Source organism: Pelodiscus sinensis, chromosome 4 (genome assembly GCF_049634645.1).
Source record: "Pelodiscus sinensis isolate JC-2024 chromosome 4, ASM4963464v1, whole genome shotgun sequence".
NCBI lineage: Eukaryota > Metazoa > Chordata > Testudines > Trionychidae > Pelodiscus > Pelodiscus sinensis.
In genome coordinates, this window is record NC_134714.1 from 125,821,092 (window position 1) to 125,845,341 (window position 24,250).

General features: G+C 52.1%; 1 protein-coding gene across 6 annotated transcripts in view; it reads left to right on the forward strand.

Moving 5' to 3' along the window:
- The first annotated feature begins 20,798 nt into the window (after positions 1 to 20,798).
- The window catches only part of DAGLA (diacylglycerol lipase alpha), a 179,950-nt gene continuing 176,498 nt past the window's right edge, over positions 20,799 to 24,250 (forward strand). For 3 of the 6 annotated variants that reach the window (XM_075928467.1, XM_075928470.1, XM_075928466.1), the window contains exon 1: positions 20,799 to 21,209. The gene's annotated coding sequence lies outside the window, so the exon portion shown is untranslated. The remainder of the gene's footprint in view (positions 21,210 to 24,250) is intronic. The other 3 variants (XM_075928457.1, XM_075928459.1, XM_075928456.1) reach the window with 2 other exon arrangements.

Sequence of the window (24,250 nt, forward strand, 5' to 3'; positions counted from 1 at the left end):
CGCTCACTGCCACATCTGAGCCCCTTGGCTGGTGTGCATCAGCACAGTTTCCTTGCCTTCGGTGGAGTTATGCTGATTGACGTTAGCGGCGGAGCTGGCTTAATTTTGCCTTGTGTCTGCAGCTGTGGCTGTGAAGAGATAAACACTGCATTTAAGGGATCCATCATCCCCCTCCTCTGCAGCTTGGGTTCTCTTTGAAATGGATGCTAATGTGCTAATGTCACTGCGCATTCAACAGCTGTTCAGATCTCCCCAAGCAAGGCCATGGAGGAAAGCCGAAGGCTCTGCAGTAAAGCCCCCATGGCATGGCAGCATAGTCCAGTAGGTAGAGACCAATGCCCAGTCATGGACAATGTGTAGGCAGCTACGGAAGGAAAGAACTTCTCAGATGTTCAATGAGACTACCTGGAGCAAGTGGCTAGTGGAGAAGGAAGAGGGATGGTCCTAGTGGTAAAATGGGGTATGCCTACACTGCAACACTATTCCAAAATAACTAGTGCTATTCCAAAATAACTTAGCACACATCTACGCAGCAGGCGTTTATATCAAAATAGCATCAAAATACTGTCAAGCTGGAGGACTTCTTACTCCGACTCCTGTAACCCTCATTGTAAGAGGAGTAATGGAATTCAGAGGCAGAATGCTCTGTTTCGAAATAAGTGCTGTATAGATGCTCCCTATTTTGAAATAAGATACGCAATTGATGTAGCTCAATTTGTGTAGCTTATTTCTACTTAAGCCCTGCAGGGTAGACGCACCCATGGGCTACGTCTAGACTGGCATGATTTTCCGCAAATGCTTTTAATGGAAAAGCATTCCTATTCAAAGTAGGAATAAGAGATCCTCCGGAAAAGGGCTTTTTTCCGGAGGATCGGGGCCAGTGTAGACGCTCTTTTCTGGCTTTTCTAAAAGCCGGAAAAAAGCGGCGGACATTTTTATTTAAATGCCGCGGGGGATATTTAAATCCCCCGCGGATTTCCCTATTATGACCTGTAAAATTAGCATGCTCCTTTCGGAAAAGGGGCCAGTGTAGACGTAGCCATGGTGTTTTAGGATCTGGCATGGAGGTAGAAGGATTTGAATTCAAGCTTTCTTGGTTTTTGTACTGTACTGATGGATTCTCCACGTTCAGTCCTGCTGGGGGGTGATGGAAGGGGTTAGCAAGGCTGGTTTAAGCTCAGCTGTGAGAAGGGAATGCAATTATGGAGACATATCATGCATAGAACTAGGTCTCTAAGGGAAGGGGAAGAGCAGCCCTATGACTAATAAAGGAAATGCTGAGCCAGGATTAAGGAAGAAAGGGGTGAAAGCTGTCTGAGATGTGATGACGCTGATTCTAGGATCAAGGGAAATAAGCAGGAGGAAGTCGAGTTTCTCATGCAAGAAGACAATTACTACTTAGTTGGTATTGCAGGGACCCGGTGGGGTAACACACATGACCAGAATGCTGATAGAGAAAGATCCAATGTACCATTTACTCAGGTCATGATTAGAGAAGATGGGAGAGGTTGTAAGTCAATGGAGGTATCAAAACCATCGTTAACCCACATGGCTAGCCAGTGTTCAAGGCCTTGCTGAGTTCTTTCCACTAGGAGGAGAAAGGGATGAGACGAATCGGGCGTTTGTTTGGTGCAAGGCTGCTTATTTGCAATGAACGTACACAAAATCCTATTCCCCTGACCACAGTAGACACAAACAAGAGGCCGTTTCCTTGCTCAGAAATCCAAGCCTGCCTTCTCAGTGAGTTCTCTGCCGAAAAGAAAGTCCCTCTTGGCTTCCTACCAAAGCTACGTTCACACTGCCTGTCTGCTTGCTTTCTCCCTGCTTTTTGGTTCCTTCTGTAGACAGACAGACAGACAGCTGCAACTAAACCAATAGCCCAAGGCCTGAATTTGTAGTCAGTCTCCAAGGAAACCATGCAGGCCACATGGCTTCTCTTCTTAGTCAGGCCTTACTGATCCATGCCTTGGGCGGTGGCTTCTGTGGCTTTAACTATCACTAAACAACGGGCACTTAATGCACCTTAATTAAGCCTGAATGTTTGGCTCCACATGTGTGTTCTCCCTGTGTGCCACCTTGCTCTGCGCAAACAACCAATGTGGCAGACCTCAAACAAATCGCTCAATGACCACATGACCCGTTAAGGCCGTGGTCACCAACCAGTCGATCGCGATCGACCAGTTGATCGCAAGGCGTTCTGGGCCCCCCATTTCTCCCCACCCCCAAGAAGCCCTAATACCTACCTCGAGTGACAATGGAGGTAGTGGCAGCTTCCCACGGGGTGGACGGAAATCCTGCAGCTGCGCGTCACTTCCGGGGATTCCGGAAATGCACTGGCTGCTTCCTTGCCCCAAGTCTGTGGCGTGCCAGGAACTTACCAAGTGAGTCTCCAGAGGCGCACGCTGGGACTTCCCTTCTCTGCGGGAGGGGGGAGTCGGCTTCCCTGCTCCGTGGGAGGGGGGAGTCAGGCGCGGAGGGGGCATGTGATGGGGGCTTCCCTGCTCCGTGGGAGGGGGGAGTCGGCCCCAAGGGGGCATGTACACAGGCTTCTCTGCTCCGCGGGAGGGGGAAGTTGGGCCTGGAGGAGGAGTGGGACAGGGCTTCCCTCCTCTGGGGGGGCGTGAATCCTGGGAGGAGGCGGGTGCAGAGGACTCTCTGGCCACTGGCCTCCTGCCACAGAACTCTGCCCCCACTGGCTCCCTGCTGCAGAAACCTGTCCTCACTGGCACTCTGTCCCCTGCTGCAGATCCCTGTCCCCTGTTCTCCCGGCACCCTGCCCCAGTACCCACTAGCACCCTTCCCCAGTACTACGTCCCCTGCTCCCACCAGCACAGTTGGGGCCACATTAGTGATGCTTGGGGGGGTTTTGGAGGAGGTTTTTTTTTTTTTTTTTGCATCTCACTTGTGTGGCTCCAACTGACTTTTCTGTGGGTCAGTGACCCCTGACTCAAAACAGGTTACCCGCCCTTCTCATAAATAAAGACAATGCAGAAACTTTTTGTGTTTGACGTAGTAGTTTATTTAAAAATGAAGCCTGGCCAACAAACCCCCAATTGTGGCCAAGCTCCCATCTGGCCACAGCATCATAACACGCCTGTACTCCCCCTTCCCCCAGACCCTACATCTGAGTCTATCATACACTGGAACCCCCTGCCCTGAGCCCCTCACATACCCCAACCCAAATTCCTGAACCCTCACATCCACAAGCCTGTGGCTTGCTTAGTACCCCAACCCTCCATCTGACCCCACCACTGCCCAGCCTGGTGCCCCCTCCCCGAGCCAGCGTCCCCGTCTCCACCTTCTCCTGCATCCAGATTTCCTCCCAAAGCTTGCACTTCTCACCCCTTCCCACACTCAAATCCCTCATTCCCACCCCAGAGCTTACACATCCTGTCTCAACCCAGCGAGGGTATGGCTAGACTGCAGAAGTTTTTCAGGATTCCGGAGATATCCCAGAAAAACTCTTCTGCATCCAGGGATGCGTTTGTTCTTCTGCTTTTTTTTAGTGGAAGAGCAAACATGCTCTTTCGGTCACCCCTATATTCCTCTTTCCACAAGGAATAAGGGTTTTTTCTGACATTTCGTCTAGTCTAGACAGGCCAAATGTTGGAAAAACCTCTTCCTACGGAAGAATTGGAAAAAAAAAAAAAGCAGCAGTATAAGGGTTGGGGATAGCAAATGATGGAGAAGAGGAGGATAGAGAGGGCAGGGCTTCAAGGAAGGGGTGGGGTGGTAGATTTTGGCTTGTTCTGTCATTTAAAAAGTGATCTTGGGTGTAAAAAGGTTGGAGGCCAATTAAGGGATGAAGGTACCCAGCCAGTTTTATTGTCAACAAAACATAGTAATAACCCTTTGCAGACTTTGCAAGGGTACTAAGACGTGTATATTTGTGACAATGGATGCAGCTCAGTGAACGGCAGGACTTTCCATACCCTCCTCGGAAGAATATGTAACCCACACACCTAAACTACATCTACATTGCTTCCTTCTTGTGCAAAAGCCTATGCAAATGAAGTGCGGATTAGCATATTGCCACGCGTCATTTGCAAATTAATTAGGAGCCCTTTTTGTGCAAAAAAATCCCTCTTGTGCAAGAGCCGCACTTCCTCATTTTTTCAGGAATGGCTCTTGTGCAAAAGGGGGTTTTTGCACAAAAAGGAGCTGTCTACATGGCTCTTTTTGTGCAAAAACCTCTTGTGCAAAAGGGATCTGAAGAGGAAATGCAAATGCGAGCGTGACATATGCAAATGAGTGCTCTATTTGCATTTCCTCTTGTGGAAAAGCCTTGCAGTATAGACATAGCCTTAGGGATGAAAAAGCACTAAATAGCTGCTAAGTAATCTCTAAGCACTATTTTTTGTTCAGATTGAGAGCACACATCAGCGACTAAAAGGTTATGGGTGGTAAAACAATGTTGTGGTTTCTATTAAAATTACCCTGCACGTTAGACATTCAAAGCTGAGGTTACACTGGAGAAGCACTTAACATTTGGAAGCACAAAGCTGCACTTCGGCACTCCCTGATAACCTTACCTTAACTCTGGTCAATTTCCAATCTGTTGGTCTTTGTTCCATTCACACAAACAGCACAAGGGTCTGTCTACACTAGTGGTTTCCAACCTTTTTTAGCATAACGACCCCCTTTCAATCTATTAAAAATTCATGGACCCCTCTCCCCCCCTCCCCGGGGGAGAAAAGAAAAGAAAAGAAAAGAAAAGAAAAGAAAAGAAAAGAAAAGAAAAGAAAAGAAAAGAAAAGAAAAGAAAAGAAAAGGGGAAAGTTTTTAAAACTTTCTATGGACACCCCTGCAGTACTGTCACAGACCACCAGGGGTCCGTGGATCACAGGTTGGGAACCACTGGTCTACACAGCAACTTAACTCCTGCAGCTGGCCTCTGCTAGCTGACTCGGGCTGTTTCATACTGTGTAAACCCTAGCCTGGAATTCTACACATCAGCAAGCGACACAGCCTGAGTTTGCGGACATGGATCACCAATGGGCTTTTCTTTGTTGTGTAGATGTACTCTGGTTCTAAAAACCATTAGTCACCCAAATACAGCTGGGTAGCCTCAAGTCTCCGCGGTGTTAGACTGCTATTTCTGGGATCAAGGACATTTCCTAAGAGCTTCAGCTGAAGTCAGTGGAGCTGTGATGTTCTATAAAGGCGCGCAGAGTTTGGAAAAGCAGGTATACACTGTACTCCCGGCAACATCCCTTTTTCCCTTTGGAGCTCATCCAAAGTTTGTTTAAATCACTGGCTGCTTTTCCATTGATTTCAGTTTATTTCGGATCTGTCCCAAATCATCTCTTTTTTCCCCCTAAGGGTGTTAAGAAGCTTGCGGTTGAGGGCTGCAGAAATACTCAGTTTGAAGAGAACGCTGCCCTTGGGCAGACCTGCCAAACAGCTGTAATTGTGGTGCTTTGTAATGATGCTAACCTTTGCTCTCCTCTTGTAAATGCTAGAGCTATTGTGATCTGGGCTTAGGAGCTTAGTATCCATTGCAAAAATAGCTCTTCATTTCTTGAGGCTTGTATAATGTGTGATACATGGAGTCTTAATGAATGATGACCTCCACTAGTACGCTATTAGTTTCAGTGGGAATTTGTATACTACATCTTTTCTTCTTCTTTTATCTTTGTGGACATAAAGGCAGTCTGGTTTTGCAGAGCCACTGTACAATTAAAAGTAAATCATCCCAGTGACTGGAGTCACTGATTACTTTAAACTGTTTATTATGGATGGATAAGGGTGACTCAGAATATCTTTCTGTTCTCATCTTTAATCAGGGTAATACCGCAAGGGCAGAATTAAGGTTGTTTGCATGCCTGAAGTGTGGCTTTTCATCCTTTCAATGGGAAGCTTTCTTTTCAGTTTAATTTTCACGACGAACGCCTTGCATTCCTTGCCAGGGTTTGTTGGGGGGGATGTTGGATTTTGTTCTGGGTTTGGATGCCCTCACTGTAAGTATTTTTTTTGTACCCTTCAGTTACTGATACATGCTGCCCCGCTTTACCTCCCTGCACAGCAAAGGTTTTTGGATGGGATTTTCTTTGGTTTTTTTTAATAGTATGGAACCTTCAATGTACCTAAGTTGCAAGATAGGCAAGGAAGAGGTGGCATGAGATGCCCCTAAGTTCTGCAAGATATAGGGGCCAGGTGAGCCCAGGAACAGGTAACTCCAGGGGTTTGGGAGTCCCATATGGTCCCTAGCTCCACCACCCAGTGAGTCAGTTCCACATTCTCCCTTAATCCACATTTTAATTCCTGCCGCCTCTTCTCAGCTTTGTGCTTTCTGAAGTGCTCTGCTTAAGCACCCGCTGAAACCGTAGGCTGAATGTGGGCTCTCTGGGGAGCTTGGAAGTTGCCTGCGGAGACTGGAGGGCTGCCAGCATGCTGAGCTGTGGGTAGGGAGAAGCCCTGGGAGTACAGGATAGCTGTAGATTTACAACAGGCCCTGGGAGCAGCGGAAGTCTCTGTCAGACTCTTTTGAGGCTGCCTGCTGCCTCAGTTTACCTGCGCACACAGGGACATGCGATATTGTTCACACAAATCCTGGACACAATTCCCCATCTTTCTGTGTAGCATTATTTTCTCCTCCCTCCCTCTCACCCCTAATTGCATTTGCAAGAGTGTTCTGTTCCCCTGGGAGAAGACACCCATTGTGGATGTGTTAGTTCTGTGGCAGGCCCCTACTTACGGCCGGAGCGGTCGATGGGAGCAGGGGTAGGCGTGTGAAGCTGGAAACACAAGGGGCCCCCTTACACACTTTCCCTTCTGATGTTTTCTGTCTTTCCCAGGCCTGACAACCATACCCGAGCTGCATAATGAGGAGAAGCCTGCTCAAGTCCTGGGAAGACCGTACCCAAGATGCCTGCCTCCGGAGGGTAGCAGAGAACAGCCACAGGGCCACCTGGAAAAGAAGAGGAGGACGCTAAAGAATGGGTTCTCCCTGCAGTGGCAGCGGGAGATGAGGAAGGGCTCTGGCGTTTCCAGGGATGGGTGGGAACTGGAGAAGCAACGCACATGCAGTGGGATGAGGAGGGTTGTCAGGAGGAGGAGGAGGCTACAGATAGGGAAGGAAAACTCCCCCCGCCCCGATGGTATTATATGTAGCACAAGAAGCCTGCAAGGCAAGTGGGGATGGCAAAGTACATGGTGCTCCTGGGGCCGTGGTGAGAGGCAATCCTGGCTTGGAACTGCCCTCCAGGGCGCTACCAGCTTCTACTGCCTGGCATTGACTCCCACCAGCTTCTCACAGGCCCAGCTCCAAAGCCCAGAGTCAATGGGAAGATTCCCACAGCCTCCTCTCATCACATCCTGCGTCCTCCTCACAGTCTTCTTCCTTCCTTTAGAGCTCCCATATCCTTCTCCTGTGGCAACATCGCTGGTGGTGTCCCACTGCCAGGCAGGGCTGCCCCTAGGGGGGGCGCAGAGTCTGGGGCAACCTCCCTCCCCTTGAGTGCCCCAGGCACAGGGCTCAGGGCAATCCACCTGCCACAGGCCCCAGCCCATCTTGGCTCTACCCCTTCCTGCCCCTGTTCCATCCCCTTGCCCAAAGCTCCCTCCCATGACCAAGATGAGCCAGGGGATTACCGGGGGGTCTAGCATGAGGTCGGTGCCCCCTCCCGCACTCACCACTGTGGTGGGAGCCAGAGCCACCCGGCAGCCTGTTCTGCTCCACCTTGCAGCTCCCTCCCAGCCTGCTGTGTTCCTCTTCATCGCGGCAGTGGAGTGGAGCAGGCGGCTGAGTCGCTCTGGCTCCTGCCACTGCGATGAGAGGGGGCGATCCCTTCTGCCACCCCCTGCCAGGCCCCTTGCTAATTTCCTGGGCTGCTTTGGCCCCCCTCCATATAGGACCGTTGAGGCGGCCGTCACAGGGCCCCCCAAAGTGCGGGGCCTGCTGTGGCCGTCTTGACCCATCCTACGGACAGGACGGTGCTGCTGCCAGGAATACTGAGTGTTCTCAGACCCTGCTAGTCCCTCCGGAGCCAGTTTTGCTTCGTAGGAGCATGGCAGGGTGCTGTGTTTATTGACAGAGCAAAGAACTTAGCAAACATTTTATTGGGTGCTTAAGAGAGGCAGGAAATCTAATAGAGAGTAAAACAGGACCGGAGATAAAAATCTCTATTATACTTGAACTAGTAAAGAGCTTTTCCATCTCTCTCACACACAGGGATGGAACACAAGCTCTCAGTTTAAATGTTAAGGTCCTTAATCATTATTATGGGCCCTGACAACAGATGAAGCAATCAAAACACAGTAGACTGTCAATTACCATTGGCCTCCCCTCCCACAGAGCTAGCAAAGTGCTGGCAGAGGCCAGCCTGAGTCAGATTAGCCTGCCTGCTATTTGCAGCAATGCCGGACGCCAGAAACCCCTCCACAGCACAAACCTAGGAAGCGGTGTTGCCCTTTTGTGCTGCTTCGGGTGCCCTTTGTGGACAGAGCCTGATTCCCTTGGCTGGGTCTGCTGCCAGTGCTGTGCCTAACCTTGCGCACAGGGATAGTGTGGGAGCAGAAGGGTTTGCATGCTGCTGTCATTGCTCTGTAGCAGCGTTTCTCAACCAGCGGTTCGTGTACCCTTAGGGGTACTCGAGAGGACTCTGGGGGGTACTTCAACACAACTGAAATTTGGAGAAAACTGAATTTTTGTTGTAAGTTTTACAGCTCTTTATTATTTTTGTACTTTTTGCACCAAGACATTTCCTGGCCTGCCCAGCCACGATTAAGTTATTTAAACAAATGTCTTGCAATGGTAGAAAAAATTGTGTGTCTGAAAACTGTAGGTGCTAGGGGTACTTATAATTTTATTTTTTTTAAAGGGGTACTTTATAAAAAAAAAGGCGGAGAAACACTGCTCTGTAGCATGGGCAGTGGGTGAGCCTTGGGCTGGGGGAGGCAAACCCCAAAACCCCGCCCCTTCCTCCTGTGACCCCACAGCTGCCATCTACTGCCACCATGGGTGTCAAGTCCCCTCCCCCTGCTGCACCGGCAGCTTTCACGAGCAACCAAGCAACCCATGGCCTGCAGCCCTCCCTGGAAATCAGGTGCCTACCTCTAGCACAGGCAGCGCATGGCCCAGCCTCCCAGAGTTCTTGTGGCTCATGGCCCGGCCACACTGGAGCATGGGTAGCCCCGGCCTTCCCTGGCATCCCCCTTAGCACGAGGAAGGTGGGCAAGCACCCCCCCCACACACACACCCTCCAGCCCCAGGTAGACCCAGGAGACTGGGGGAGCTATGCCGAACAGAGGGCACTGGGGGCAGAGTGTGGGCAGGGCTAGGTCTGGCAGTTTGCAAAGGCACGGCCTTCCCCTGCCTCTTCTACCTGCTGTCTGCAGCAGAGACCTGCAGCCATCCACAGGACAGCCTGCCCTTGCAGAGAAAACTTCCCACGTCTGGGAGTCCCAAAGGAGCCATGGCCCCTGTTAACATCCAAGCACACAGACATTCATGGGGGGCTTAACTGGAGACCCTGTGCACTTCAGCGTCTGATTGGACAGCCTGTTGAAAATTCATGCCGTCTTTCCTTTGCCCAGCCAGCCTATGCAAACATCCAGCAAACCTGCCCATTTCAGCGCAGTCTCGCTCCTGCTCTGCCCCAGAGCCGCAGCAGATAGGGAGCGTTAATGCACCACAAAGAAGGGGAGGGGGAGGGAGAGAGAATTTGTCCTGGGGTAAGTGCAGCATAGAGATGATAGAAGTTGCTCTCTGCGGAAGCCTGTCTCTTCTGTATTTTATTGTCTCTAAGTCTGCGGAAGGAATTGCAGTTTGCATGATGCATTTTGCTCCTCGACAGATCATTTTCAGAGACAGAGAGAGAGAGAGATCTATTTTTATGGCATTAGCAGCAAAGGCCTGAGTTAATCTTGAGCTTTCAACCTTAACTTTGCATTTCCTGACTTTTGAGCACTTGATTTCTTATCTGCAACAGGGCTTAGATCATGTGTGGGATATGACATTATCATTCCTAATCCCTACGCAGGGAATAGAGGAAACTTGTGCAGTTACGAAGCAAATATCAAGAATGTCACAAGATGAAAAGTTACAGTATTAGGTGACTTCAATCTTTGTAGCCAGAGTTCTGCTGGGCAGCACAAATGGCAACTTTACACTGAAAAAGCCCTTATGTTTCCATGGCACTGCAAACCCAGGCCTGTGGGACCAGTTCTTGTGTACTGTGTTCCCAAGCCTGTGCTTGAGCCTCCGCAGCTAGATCCAGGTCTCACAGCTGTGCTAATATGTCCATACAGTATTGCACTACGCAGACTTGCTGATTTGGGTCCAGAGCTTGTGCTGTGTCCATACTGCAAAATGACAAGGCTTGGATCCTGTCTCATCAAGACTTGGTTACACGCCCGTCTCCCTGAGTGCTTGCAGACCTGAGTCTGCAAAGGAGAGGGAGGGTTTACAATGAGCTAGGGTTTACAATGCGATGTAGACTTAATTTTACACATGGTGTGGCACACACAGCTTGTTCATGCAAAGTTTTGCAAACTGTGTGAATGCTCCTGGTCTGCACTTTTGTGGCCAAAATACTTCCACTCCAGAAGACAAAGCAGCAGTCACACTTGCTGTGGCAAAATGTTGTTGTTCATAGGGGAGAAGGCGGGATTAAACACTCATGAACAACAACATTTTGGTTGATCTCGTGCAAGCAGAGACACAGCCTTAGAGTCCAACTCCCTAATTTCACAGCAGCTTATTAGCAAAGCAAGTGGCCCGACCTTGGCCCCCCTCATCCCACCTCACGTGGATCCTGAACCAGACTTTAGCTCAATCTCTTCTCTAAACTTCCTCCCCTCTGAATCTGTGGGGAGCCCTTTGCTCAGAAGCCAACCAGGTTCCTTCCCAAGAGTCACAAATTCTCAACAAGCCTGGCCAGGGTCTGATGTTTTGCTCAAAACCCTGAAAGCTGGTGAGTTTTACTCGGTCAGTAACAGGATTTTCTCTGCCGTGGTGCTAAAAACTCTAATCTGAATTTCACTCTCCCCTGGGAGCGGATTACATCTGAATGGAGCCTGGAGTACGTGAGAAATAACATTTTTCCTCCCACATTGTCCCCTCCTGGGGCTCTTCCTCCAAGCTGCCTCACTTGGACTAAGTCTTTGTCCTACTCCTGATTCCTACAACTGTCACATACACCTTGCACTGTGTAGGTTGCAGGCCAGACTACTTGGGCTGACTATGGAGTTTTCTTCTCCAGCAGAATCAAAGGACACTAATGAGGTGGCAAGAGGCTACTTTGCTGTATGTGAACAATTAAGCAGACTCATGATTAAAGGGGACTGCACTGCCTTTCCAAACCTGTGAGGAGAAATCTAACCCTCCTGCATTTAGACGATTAAAAGGGTCTCAGGGAAGACACCTCTGGTGTGCCTGTCTCTGAGGAGGTAGCTTGTGGGCTAGCCTCTATCTGGTACAGAAGCCTGATCTGCTAGTAACAGCCCTGCAGCCTATTGTGTGTACAACAAGGTGTATGTGACAAGAAGCCAGGGGTGCCAGAACAGGGGTAGGAGGGCAGTGGGGCCATGGTTTGCCTGGCCCATGCACTTCTCAGGACGGGCCCCAGTCCCCTGCCCCTCTTCTTCTGCCTCAGACCCAGTGCTTATTGCATCTGGAGGTGCCGGTACTGCATACCGGGCAGTACTGTCACAAAAAAGCACTGCTCAGACCCCACCCCCTGACCAGGCCAGAAGCCCGAGCCAGGCTGAGGTAAGAACTGTCCAGGGACCCTGGGTAGCTAACGGGTCAGGGAGTCCTAGGGAGGTGGGGACATGGGCTGCTCTCAGTTTGCCACCTAGGGCAGGTGGAGGGGTGGGACTCCTCACAGTAGCTTGGGTAGCTGTTACTCCAGCCAGACTCTGGCTTCCACCCTGGCCAGGGGGCAGGGCCCTGGGGGGAAGAGGGCAGGCAGGGGCGAGGCCATGGAGGGCGCTGGGGCCCCTCACTTTAGGAAGAATCTGTCCCCCGTCTGGGACATCAACTAGGGTTGCCAGGTGCCTGGTTTTCAACCAGGCTACCTGGTCAAAAAGGGACCTAGGCGGCTCCAGTCTGTACCACCGGGCCATTAAAAGTCTGGTCAGCGGCATGGAGGGGCTAAGGCAGGCTAGACCCTACCAGTCTCTGGAAGCGGCCGGGAGGTCCGGCTCCTAAGCGAGGGAGTCAGGGTGCTCTGCGTGCTGCCCCCCCGAGCATCAACACCACACTCACATTGTCTGGGGGGGTGTCTCTATGGGCGCAATGGAGCATGGAGCCTTGTACCCCCCCACCTAGGCATTGGTCCCACTGGCTGCTTCCACAGCACGGCGTGGTGCCAGGACAGGCAAGGAACCTACCATAGCCCCACTGTACCCCCCACCAGAAGGTGCCCAGTCCAGGCCCTAAACCCTAACCTCCTGCCCCAGTCCTGAGCCCCCACAAACCTGGAGCCCTCGCCTGCATCCCAAACCCCTCATCCCCGGTTTCAGCCCAGAGCCTTCACCCTCCCTGCATCCCAACCCGCCAACCAGGCTGGTAAAAGTCTGGTCAGCAGCACCGCGTGGCTAAGGCAGTCTAAACCCTACCTGTCCGGGGTCTGCGCTGAGCCCCAGAAGTGGCCAGCTGGTCCAACTCCAAGGTGAGGGGAGGTCAGGGGCGTCCATGCCCTGCCCCCAGCCTGAACACTGGCTCTGCACTTCCACTGGCCTGGTGCCAGGACAGGTAGCGACTAGCCTGCCTTGGCCCTGCAGCTCAGCTAATGGGATTTTTAATGGCCTGTTCAGCAGTGCTGACCAGAACCACCAAGGTCCCTTTTCAATCGGATGTTCCAAAACCGGACACCTGGCCACCCTAGCCGGCACTCCCCCCCCCATCCCCAAACCCCAACCCCTGCCCTGTGAAAGTGAGGGACAGTGAGGGAGAGGGAGCCACTGAGGGAGGGGCTGCCTGTCTTGTCTATCTGGATGAGAAGCTCTGCAGGGTGTATGTCCAGCCCTTATCACAGGGGCCTGATTTTGGTTAGGCTAGGGACTGTTATCAGGGAGAAAAGCAGAGGCAGCATGCAAAAAGCCCAGGTGCCGGGAGGGGAGTGTGTCTGAGAAGCCAATCCAGGGAGCCGAAAGGTTAATACAAGTTATATGCAAGAGAGATTAAAACACCCAGCGCCCACAAGGAAGCACAACGGATGAGCTCAGGAAAGCACAGTGTAGGAAACAAGCAGTGGGGGAAGTGTGTGTGTGTGGGGGGGGGGATGGAAAGGAGCAGACAAAATCAGGGGGAGGCAAATGAGACAATGCCAGGGCTGTGAGACAAAGAGAACAAAGGCAGCTGGATACACATCCTGCAGGAGAGGGAGGGAGGAGGTGGCAGATGGGAAAGGAGGAGGCTGCCATGTGCAGGGGGGCTTGTAGACCGGATTCATTCCCTTGTCAGCTCCAAAGGCTGAGCTCTGTAACCGTCGGGAGGAGGCAGGGCAATGCCTGGGGAAGGTGGAGAGTCCCCCAAGCAGAGCAAAAGTTACTGACAAGTTACTGTGTGGCTGACGCCCTTAAGGGACGATGGGGCTGGAATTCTGTTCCCGTAACACCGGCCCCTGCTACTTGATCTAAAGAGAACCCGACCATCAGTGATATGTCCTTTATTCTCTGTAGGCCAACAGTTCATAGGCACGATAGTCATCCACCAAGGTACCCGCTCATATGGACCTCACCCCTGCGGCGTCTGAGCGTACGTTCCCAAACAACAGAGCCCTGGATGGAGCAGGGTACATGTGAATCTGGAGGCAGCGGGTAACTTAGAGGTTTTAAAGCATGTGGGGAAAGAACTCTCCAGTCCCTGGCACGGAAATGGAAGTAATCTGCACTAAGTAATGGGAGCACGTGGGCAGGAGATATTGAAAGGGGTGGGAGTGGAAGAGGGAAAGTGATTCTCAGGCCAGAAGGCAGCCGTATTAGGACATTAGCTGGGCCAATGAGCCCAGCATCTAGCCCCAGCCAAAAAAGCATAGTCAATCATGTAAACATTTGGGAGGACGGTTTCTAATAGCCACTGAGCAACATGGGCTTATTAGAAAGAGGTCATGCCAAACTGGCTGATAGCTTCCTTCAATGGAATCACTGATGGAGCAGATAAAAGGAATGCAGGGCAGAGAGTCTGTGTGCATTTCAGTCAGGCAGTTGCCCTACTGCCACATTAGGGAATGGGACTGATACCAAGCAGATAAAAATGCCATCTGGCAACCGTCTGAAGAACAGAGAGTGACCAGAACCATTTGAGGAGAAGCACTGTTGGATGGGTAGCCTCAGGGTAGGATGCTACAGCCTAGGGATATAGGAAGTGAATCAGTTGACCTTAATGGGTGAGGCTTTCTGATTCTGGTTAACTGGTAGAGACTGGAGCAGGTCTCTACGTTTCCTATAAAGACCATAAAACATAAGGACGGCCAGACTGGGTCAGACCAAAGGTCCATCTAGCCCAGTATCCTGTCTTCCCACAATGGCCAATGCCAGATGTCCCAGAGGGAAGGAGCACAACAGGGAATCATCAAGGCTACGTCTACACTGCACCGTTATTTTGGAACAAGCTATTCTGGAATAGTTATTCCGAAATAGCACATCTACCCTGCCTCAAAATGAGTCCGAGGCAGGCTTCCCTAATGTAGACGTGCTGTCTCAGTTTAAAGCCCCCGGAGGAATAACTTAGAATGGGCCTGGTGAGGGGCTATTTTGAAATAGCAGAAGTGGAGCATCTACACAGGCCTTATTTCGAAATAGCTATTTCAGAATAGGGGTTATTCTTCGTAGAATGAGGTTTACAGAAGTCGGAATAAGCCATCCATTATTTCGAAATTATTTAAAAATAACAGAATTGGTGTGTAGACACTCGCATAGTTATTTCGGAATAACGGCCGTTATTCTGAAATAACTTTGCTGTGTAGACACACCCAAAGTGATCCTTCTCCTGTCATCCATTTTCAGACCCTGACAAACAGAAGCTAGGGACGCTATTCCTATCTATCCTGCTAATAGCCATTGATGGACCTAACCTCCATGAATTTATATAGATCTTTTTTGAACTCTGTTGAAGTCTTGGCCTTCACAACATCCTCTGGCAAGGAGTTCCACAGGTTGACTATGCTTTGTGTGAAGAAAAACTTCTTTGTGTTTGTTTTAAACCTGCTACCTATTCATTTCATTTGGTGACCCCTAGTTCTTATGTTATGAGAACAAGTAAATAACTTTTCCTCGTCAACTAGTCAATTCCCCCCCCCCCCCTTGCTGCCTTTATCAGATAGAGGCAGAAAAGGAGCGGGAGGAAGGGGTACTTCAAAGCGGCAGCGCCACACAGCTGAACCCAGGATCAGCTGTGTGGCGCTGCCACGTGTGGAGCCTGGGGTCAGCTAGGGACTCTTCAGCTGATGCCAGGCTCCAGCACGGCATTTCCGTGGAACCCAGGATCAGCTGGTGAGTCCCTAGCTGACCCCGGCTTCGCATGCCATTTCAAATTGGCAGTGCAGCATGGAGTTTGGGGTCAGCGGGGAACTCTGAGTCCCCTGCTGACCCCGGGCTCCATGCTGCGCTGCCGTTTTGAAATGTACAAGAGCCTCCGCTGGGGACTCTTGTGCATTTCAAACCTGGCACGCTGCCTGCAGCCCAGAGTCAGCGGGACTTCCTGCTGGCCCCGGGCTGCACACGGAGTTCCGCATTCCTCCTTTGAAATGTACAAGAGCCCCCGCGGGAGCTCTTGTACATTTCAAAGGAGGAATGCGGAAGTGCCTATCGACTAGACGAGTAGTTGATGGAAATTCCATCGACTATTCATCAATTAACTGTTACTTAACATCCTTAGTTCTTCCCCCTGACCTGTAGCTCTGTGCAGCTCGTGCCTGGGAAGTGAGCCGGGCTGGCTCAGGCAGGAAGTTGTTCCGTGGGGCTCAGGACAGCTGTTGCTGGCAGCAGGAGGGAGACACAACACTCGGCACTGGCGCTGAGTAGCTAGTGAGCGGAGATAACTGGTAATGAGGGGATTAGTGATTATTAAATGGTAATGACTCTGCACTCCGAGCCATAATGGGAAATGGGACACTTCAGAGAGCTTTAATAACCTGCTATCGCTCGGATGCTTTGTCAGCTGGGCTGTGCAGACCGGCAGCACGTAGCCTCTGGAACGCCCTCTGGAAGGAAGGGGCTGCTGGAGGCTTTCTTAAAGGAGGGCTCAGGCCTGCGGTCACTGCAGCTCACTCACACCGTCCTGCCTTCTGCAGCGTGAGCCTCTCCATGCATTAAAGGGGAAAGGAGTGAAAGGAAAACGCAGCCCGTGCCATGTGCAGGGCGTCCGCCAGCACGGTGCCCCGGCACTGCATCCTTCTGATGCCTACGGCTCCCCAGCTGCATAGCTGGCACCCAAATCAGAGTTACACCACCTCAGTCCCATCCCTAACGGAGCAGTCCCATGCCGCAAGACGGACCCCCCCATCCGCCTCGCATCACCCAGCACAGAGCACTAACCCGTTGTGCTCTGGTCTCCCCGGCAGCCTGCCTGGGGAATTCTCCCCTCTCCAGTGCTGGGTCCAGGAGGGCTGTGTCTCTGGGAGGGAGCGTTAATTAGGGAGTGCGGACGGAGCTGCCAGAGTGAGACAGCAGCTCGTCTTTCTGCACCTGGGGGCGTCTGATTTCTGCCATTCTAAATCCGGCTCCTGGCTCTGGGGCGGTGGGAGGACTTGCGTCAGTGGGTGACTGTTATAGCTGGGAGAGTGACAAGGGGGGACTCCTAGGATGGGAACCAGCTGCTGCTTGAGTTCCGGCTGGCCAGGGGCGTTTGCCTGCGGCATGATGGGAAGGGCAGGGGGATCTGTCACTCAGGGTAGCAAGGCAGCACGCCTAATGCAGTGTGCTCCCAAGTTCCCCTGGGCTCCGTAGGGGACTGGCATTCAAGCCAACAGCTTCCCTTCTCCATCACTCTCCCCTGCCCTCCTTCCTCTGGCTCTTCTCGCCACTGACTCATCCCCACTTCCTCCAGTGTCTGACTCTTTCCTCTGCCTCCCCTTTCTGGGGCTGATCCAGGGCTGGAGCAAGGGAAGGGGATGAGTCTGCTGTCCACCCACGCTGGGGCAGAGGCTAATTTCTCAGGCCGGGAAATGGCAGTCGCCCAGTCTCCCTGCTGCAAGAGTTCCAAGGCCCTGCAGACGGGGGGGGGCGGGGGGGGGCTCAATGCCCTGGAACAGTAAGAGATAGGGGCAGGCTGCCAGCTGGAAACGACAGCCCAGTGCAGCAGCCAGGGCCGAGGGACAGGCACCAGTTTGGGGGGGGGGGGATCTGAAGGGAGTGCCCTGGAGCCCCTCCCTTGCCATGACAGGCGTCTGGGAGTCACAGACACCTAGGCACAGAGAAGGCTTCTCAGCCTATCCCACCCATCTCCCCCATCCACCAGAGCCAAAGTAGAATATGTTCTTCTATGGCGGGGTGGGGAACTAAGACCTGGGGGAGGGGAAAGGCGGATGCAGCCCTCAGCTTGTCTGGATCTGGGCCCCAAGGCTTAGGGCTCCCCCCAGCATTGGGGAGCCCGCACTGGCACTCCAGCCCCCCTGCTGTCCCTCCATGGGGCTGTAGCACACAAAATCTACTAGCCTGGGCCCTCCAAGGTTTGGGTGTGAGAAGGGAACATGGGGAGTGTCTTTCCCTTCTCACGTCAGTGAGGGTTTGGGGTTTTTTTGCTTCTCACTTGTGGGCAGCCCCCGACTGATTTTTCTGTGGGTCAGCAGCCCCTGACATAAAAAGGGTTCCCACCCCTGCTTTGTGGCAGGAGACCTGAGGGACGGGCTGCCCCCATTTTAGAGTCTAACTGATCTCCCCAACAGGGCCTTTATTCACCCTCCCCCCAGCCCACTCCTGGCTCTGCCCCCCTGCTGTTCCCCCCCCAGGTTCAGTGCCTCTCCCTTGGCACTCAGTTCGCCAGAGATCTGGGAGCTCTCGCTGGGTCCCCATTCTGGGAGCTCCTGGCCAGGCAAGGGTCCCATGCTGAACTGCTATCAGCCAGCCCCTTGGCTGGCCAGCCTGCTCCTTCCTAAGCCCCTGGCCTCCAACAAGACCTGGCAGTGCTCATGTTGTGACCATGATGGGGTTCTCTTTGCATGTGGGGCCATGGGATGGGTGGCACAGGCAGAGGCTCCCAAGGGAATTTCAGACCCCGAAGCATAAGAGCTCTGGAGCTCTGCTTTCCTCTGTGGAGCCCTGAAAACATCCCCCCGGGAAGGTTAGAGCCGTAGAGCCTTTCCTCTAGCTCTGCCTGCAACACAAGTGGAGAGCGGAGGGGGGGGGTGATAATATTTACCCATGACACTGTCCAGCTCTCTCGTCTGGGTTTTCTGAGGGAGAAGGACTCCCTGACTGGTGTGTGTTGTGGGGCGGTGAGCATTCAGGAGCTAGGAGAGCCATCTGGAGAGGCCCGTCTGTCGCCCTGTCCTTGGGCCCTCCGGTTCGTGCTGGTCCCTGCTGCTCCCGCGTGGCCTCTCTGCATGTCAGGAGCGTTGATCAAGCTGGCAGCAGGCCACTCGAGGTTCCCCCCCGCGGCTGGGCCTGTGAGACAGCGAGGGGAGTGTGCACTGGTGCGTCGCTCCAGCCACTGTAGTGTGGAGGACGAGGTGGATGAAGCGGAACAGGCTGGGACATTACAAGCTAACTTGCCTTTCACCCGGGCTTCTTCGCTGTGTGCCAGAGACGGGGGACCCTGCGAGGGAGGCACAGCTGGTTGCCAACGTGGATTGGGGGAGAACGGGGCAACGCCCCTTTAAAATCCCAAGGAGCGCTGGGAGTTTTGTCTGCCATATTCCACGGTTTGCTCTAGACAAGGGAGCAAGGGAGCCTGGGCTGCCCACCTGGGTGGAGAGGGTGCCAGGCTCAGAACTGCTCTCTTACAATGAGCTGGTCGGTGAGTGAGCTGCAAAAGGATTTTTCTGAGTCAGGGGGGCTGCAAAACAGCCACCTTATCACCCACCTCCCACTGCGGGGGTGTTTGCAGGGAAGGGTTCTGGTGGGACAGTGCCACTTCCGCTTCCTGTTGTGCAGTACACACCGTGTCCCCCGTGATCTTCCCTCCTTGCTGCCCCCCCCCGCTTCTGTTCTGTTCTATGTTGCTCTGTGGCCATAAGCCACAGTCGGGGATCTCTGGGCACAAGCGCACAGCTGGCCTGCTGGCAAGTCAGGGGCACGGTCAGGCTGTTCCTATGCCCTGGCAATTCTGCAAAGCTCCACAAGGGCTCCATGAAGCAGGGGTGTAGGGCCGCCCCTGCCCCCGGGGGACTCAAACTGCCTAGCCTCTGACTGGGCGCGAGTGTTCCTGCCGGCAGAAGGTTTGGTCCAGGCTGCAGGGAGAGGACACCAGCAAGGCAGGAGGTTGTTTAGCGTGGCCCGTGCGAGCCCGCCAGTCTGTGCCGAGCTCCGTGCGGTGAGAAGGTCTGGTGGCTCCGGTGCAGCCGCAGCATCGCCCTCCCGAGAGATGTCCCAGCAGGAGTGAATGACCCTGAGACACGCCCCTGCTCTGTGGCTTCACCCCATCCCAGGAGACCTGAGGGTATGTCTACACTACCCCGCTAGTTCGAACTAGCGGGGTAATGTATGCATACCGCACTTGCTAATGAAGCCCGGGATTTGAATTTCCCGGGCTTCATTAGCATAAGCGGGGAGCCGCCATTTTTAAATCCCCGCTGCTTCGAACCCCGTGTAGCGCGGCTACACGGGGCTCGAACTAGGTAGTTCGGACTAGGGTTCCTATTCCGAACTACCGGTACTCCTCGTGAAACGAGGTGTACCGGTAGTTCGGAATAGGCACCCTAGTCCGAACTACCTAGTTCGAGCCCCGTGTAGCCGCGCTACACGGGGTTCGAAGCAGCGGGGATTTAAAAATGGCGGCTCCCCGCTTATGCTAATGAAGCCCGGGAAATTCAAATCCCGGGCTTCATTAGCAAGTGCGGTATGCATACATTACCCTCCTAGTTCGAACTAGGAGGGTAGTGTAGACATACCCTGAGGGACCATTTCAGAGTCTAACTGATCTCACCAACAGGGCCTTTATTCGCCCTCCCTCCAGCCCCCTCCTGGCTCTGCCCTCCCTGCTGTCTCCGACACCTCTTCCCATGACGCCCTGCTCGCTTACAACCCTGCATTATGGTGCCTCTCATGGAAACTCATCCTCTTGCTCTGCTGTCTGGGATGAGCTTGGCGTGTGGCAGAGGGGGCCTTGGCTACAATTGTGAGAGCAGGGAGGTTCTCCCATCTTCCACCAGCTGGTCCAGGAGGGGTGCTCTTCTGTGGGAGCCTCTTGCCAGATCACAATGTTGTCCTCGCTTGGCTGCCCATGTTACCTGCCTAGTTAAAACCCTGCTTGTGTTCTTGGTACACTGGTTTGGAGTATCTGGAGAGCTGCGTTGGGGCCCTGTCATTCTTTCTCTTCTCCTGTCCCCAGGGCCTGTAGCAGATGCCTGATAATTTCCCCCTCTTGGTTTTAATTCCTCCTACCCTTCTCAAAGCAATCTCTATTGTGTCTCACTGCTTAGCACATGTGGAGCGCCATATGGCCGTCGGCTCTCAGGCTCGACGGAGGCTCTTTGAAAGCAGAGGAAAATATTTCCTTCCCCTGCAGGAATGGCTGGGTGACATTCCATGGGGCTGTGTCACACAGGAAGTTGGGCCAGACGACCCTCGTGGTCCCTTCTGGCCTTAAACACTGTCAACCAATTAATCGCCACAACACATGATGTCTTACTTAGGCCGGAATCAGCCCAGGTTTCCATAATTGGCTTCCTGAAATTAGCTGCCTGCATCCCCCACCAGGCATGGAAAGATGGAGGCTTGAGCTTCTGCTGGCTTCCACAGGCGCTGAGTGCACGGCCTGACTGAGCACCGGCCCTGTGTTTACATTCCTAAAGATGATTTCCTCAATCTAAAATGTTGGCCCTTGTAAATACTTCTGATCCCTGCTCTCTCACTCCGCGTCTGCTTTCTCCTCTGCACAGATTCGCCTTTGCCCTTCCCAGACAGAAGACGCTGATGGAACTAGCTGCTAGGAGGAGCGGGTCACGCCCTCCTAAAAGCTTCCTCTTGAGATGGGATGAAGCTGTTCACATGGGCCTTGGATCGGAGTCCGCTCAGGAATTGTGGAATCTGCTCAGCGCCTGACTTTCCTCTTTCCAAACAGCCACGCTTTCCATGGAGGCTGGGATCCCAAATGAAAACTAGTAAGTGACCACTCTATTAAATTCAGAATCATAGTGCCCAGGGAGGGCTGCATGGGCAATACTATCTTCTGGCATTTCTGGATTTTTCAGGGCTCAACTTTGCATCCTAAATAATGTCTGGTACATGTTTGTGTATGTAGTTAGTGATCCTACGGTATTGCCAAACCTCGATCAGTGCCTTGATCAGCAGAGTCAGCCCTTGCTCCAGAGACTTGACAATTTAAATGGACAAGACAGATTTATTATCCCCAGAGGGGGAACCAAGGCCCAGGGAGGCTAAGTGACTTTGCCAAAGTCTCACAGAGTGCGCGTGATACGAGCTAGATTTGAACCTAGGTCTCCTAAGTGCTATGTTAGAGTTTAAACAATTCACTATTTAGAGGAGCTGTAGGGAGCCAATCTGCTTCTCCCTCCTTTCTCTAGTGGAACAGGCCGAGGCAAAATAGCAGGAGGAAAATACAGTAGCACATTGCTAAATTGGACTCATTTAAAGCGCACCCTCCTGTCTGCTGGGTGCTCATTATCACCTTCCCTGTTAGGTGCGGAAGCTCCAGCTGAGCCCTGGTAGACAGGGGAAAGGAGGCTGGCAGCCAGGTTAAGATACGCTCCCTCCTGTTCCTGCAAGGACTCCGTTCCGGCCAAATGCTCCCATCCTGCTGGAAAACAAAGTTAAGACCATGTCCATAAAATTAATGAGGAGGATAAACATGTGACAGCTCCCAAGAAACCACTCGGTGGCTCAAAGAGCTGACATAGGCCTGCAGGAAGAAACATGCCAAAGACCCCAGCCCCTTAGATTGTTCACCCCTTCTGTGGAAGTGAAAGACGGCCTGGCGGTTAAAACAGCTGAATGGGACTCAGGTGGAGTGTCACTGCCTAGTTCTCTCGCCATCTTCTTGCCTGACCTTGAGGAAGTGATTGATTTCCTCTGGGCCTCAGTTCCCCCTCTGGGGACAGTAATACTCTCTTTGTCGACTTTGTCTAATGAGAGTATAAACTCTTTGGGGTAGGGACTTAATCTTTGAAAAAGGGGGGTGTCTGTCTGGATGAGAATGTAAATTTGGGGTGTCAGGGGCTGTCTCTTGCTGTGTGTTTGTGCCCTGATCTTGTCTGAGCCCTTCACTTGCCTTAGTAATATCAATAACTTCTTTATTGAAAAAGCAATAAACGGTACCTAGTGCATTGGGAAAACAATATGGTGTCAACGTCTCCTGCATGCAAGAACGTGCCATTGCACATATTTGCCCCTAAAATAGGTTGCGGTTTGTGGATAGCTTCATAACTGCGACAGGTTGGCTTTCTGTTCTGCATCGTTACACTTCTGACAAGGATGCAGAGGTAGCTGCCGTTCTGCGAGACAGCTGATGCGACATGTTACACGCACACCCACACACCAGCCGCAGCAGCTTGACTTGTGTTTGGTTGTTTCCCTTAATGTAAAACGAAGTTGATTCTGAAGGGCTTGCACTTTAGAGAGAACATGCACCAGTAGTTAGGACGCTAGCCTATGACTTAGGAGACCTGGGTTCTCTCCGACTCTGCTATGGGATCCCTGATCGCTCTGTCTGTGGTAAGGAGATAATAGTGTGTCACTACAATTGAACCTCTCTCATCTGGCACACTCTGTGCCGAACCAGAGAATTTGCTGAACCATGGAAGGTCAATATTGTCTGGCAGTATTACCAACACTTCCACTGCTTCTTAGAAGACATTGAGGGTAAATTAGAGCTAAATAAGAGCATAGAGCCCTGAGAACCATGACTGGTGGCTGTAATCAAACTTTATGGGACTGTGGGAAACTTGGCCACACCCATGATAAGTGGACATCCAGCTCACTAAAATCATGTTGGACTATGTGTGTTGCTGGACCAGAGCGTGCTGGATTAGAAAGGTTCAACCTGTACCCCATAAGTGAGATAAATATGTTGAGGATTGTGAGGTGATGGGGTATATGCCACTGGTAGATTGATGGTGTTTTTTCTTAAGAACATAGGAATGGTCATACTGGGTCAGACCAAAGGTCCATCTAGCCCAGGATCCTGTCTGCCAACAGTGGCCAATACCAGGTGCCCCAGAGGGAGTGAACAGAAGAGACAATCATCAAGTGATCCATCCCCTGTTGCCCATTCCCAGCTTTTGGCAAGCAGAGGCTAGGGACCCCATCCCTACTAATAGCCATGGTATTCCACTGGACAGTCCAGTATTTGCACTCTCTGTCCAGTAAAATATCAGAAAATACCAGACACGTGCAATGTCCGGTATTTTCTGATTTTTCCAGCTGTGCACCGGACGGAAGCCTGGTGTGGGTGGGAGGAGCGGCTGGAAGGCGGGGCCACGATTGGCACTAGGAGCCTGTGATTGCACAGAAGCCTGGGGGGAGTGGCTGGGAGTCCCAGCTGGCAGGCAGGGCCGTGATCACCGCTCTGGGCGGGTCAGAAGCCCAGAAGCCTAGCAGGGGCGGAGGAGTGGCTGGGAGGCGGGGCGCGATCGGCGCTGGGAGTTCTCTACAATCATTTCAGCTGCAGGATAAAAAGGAGTTCTTCTAAATTCTTCTATAGCCTTAGCTTTAGAGGGATAGAAAACAATGAAAATAGCATGCACATTTGCACAATTACTTCTAAGTCTCTTTTCATAGAGATGGTGTAGGATGAAGACTGTTTATAATAAAGTTAAGTATTAAACATAGCATGTGTGTTCGCGGCAGTGGTTTTTTTTTTGTTTTTTGCTTGACAAATGTTTAGCCCACGTGTTCGGTATTTTTTGGGAGACCATCTGGCAACCCTAGCCATTGATGGACCTATCCTCCAGGAATTTATCTAGCTCTTTTTTTAACCCTTTTTTTGGGGTATGTTTTTCATATACCACCTCTATGAGGCATGACTCATAGTAGAATGTTTGTGCCTCTTTTAGATTGCAAAATCTTTGGGGCAGGGATTGTCACTTATGATGTGGGTGCAGCACCTTGCACAAGGAGCCCCTTTCTGACTGAAGCCTCTTGGCCCCAGCCCAATACAACTAATGATAATAGTGCATGATACATC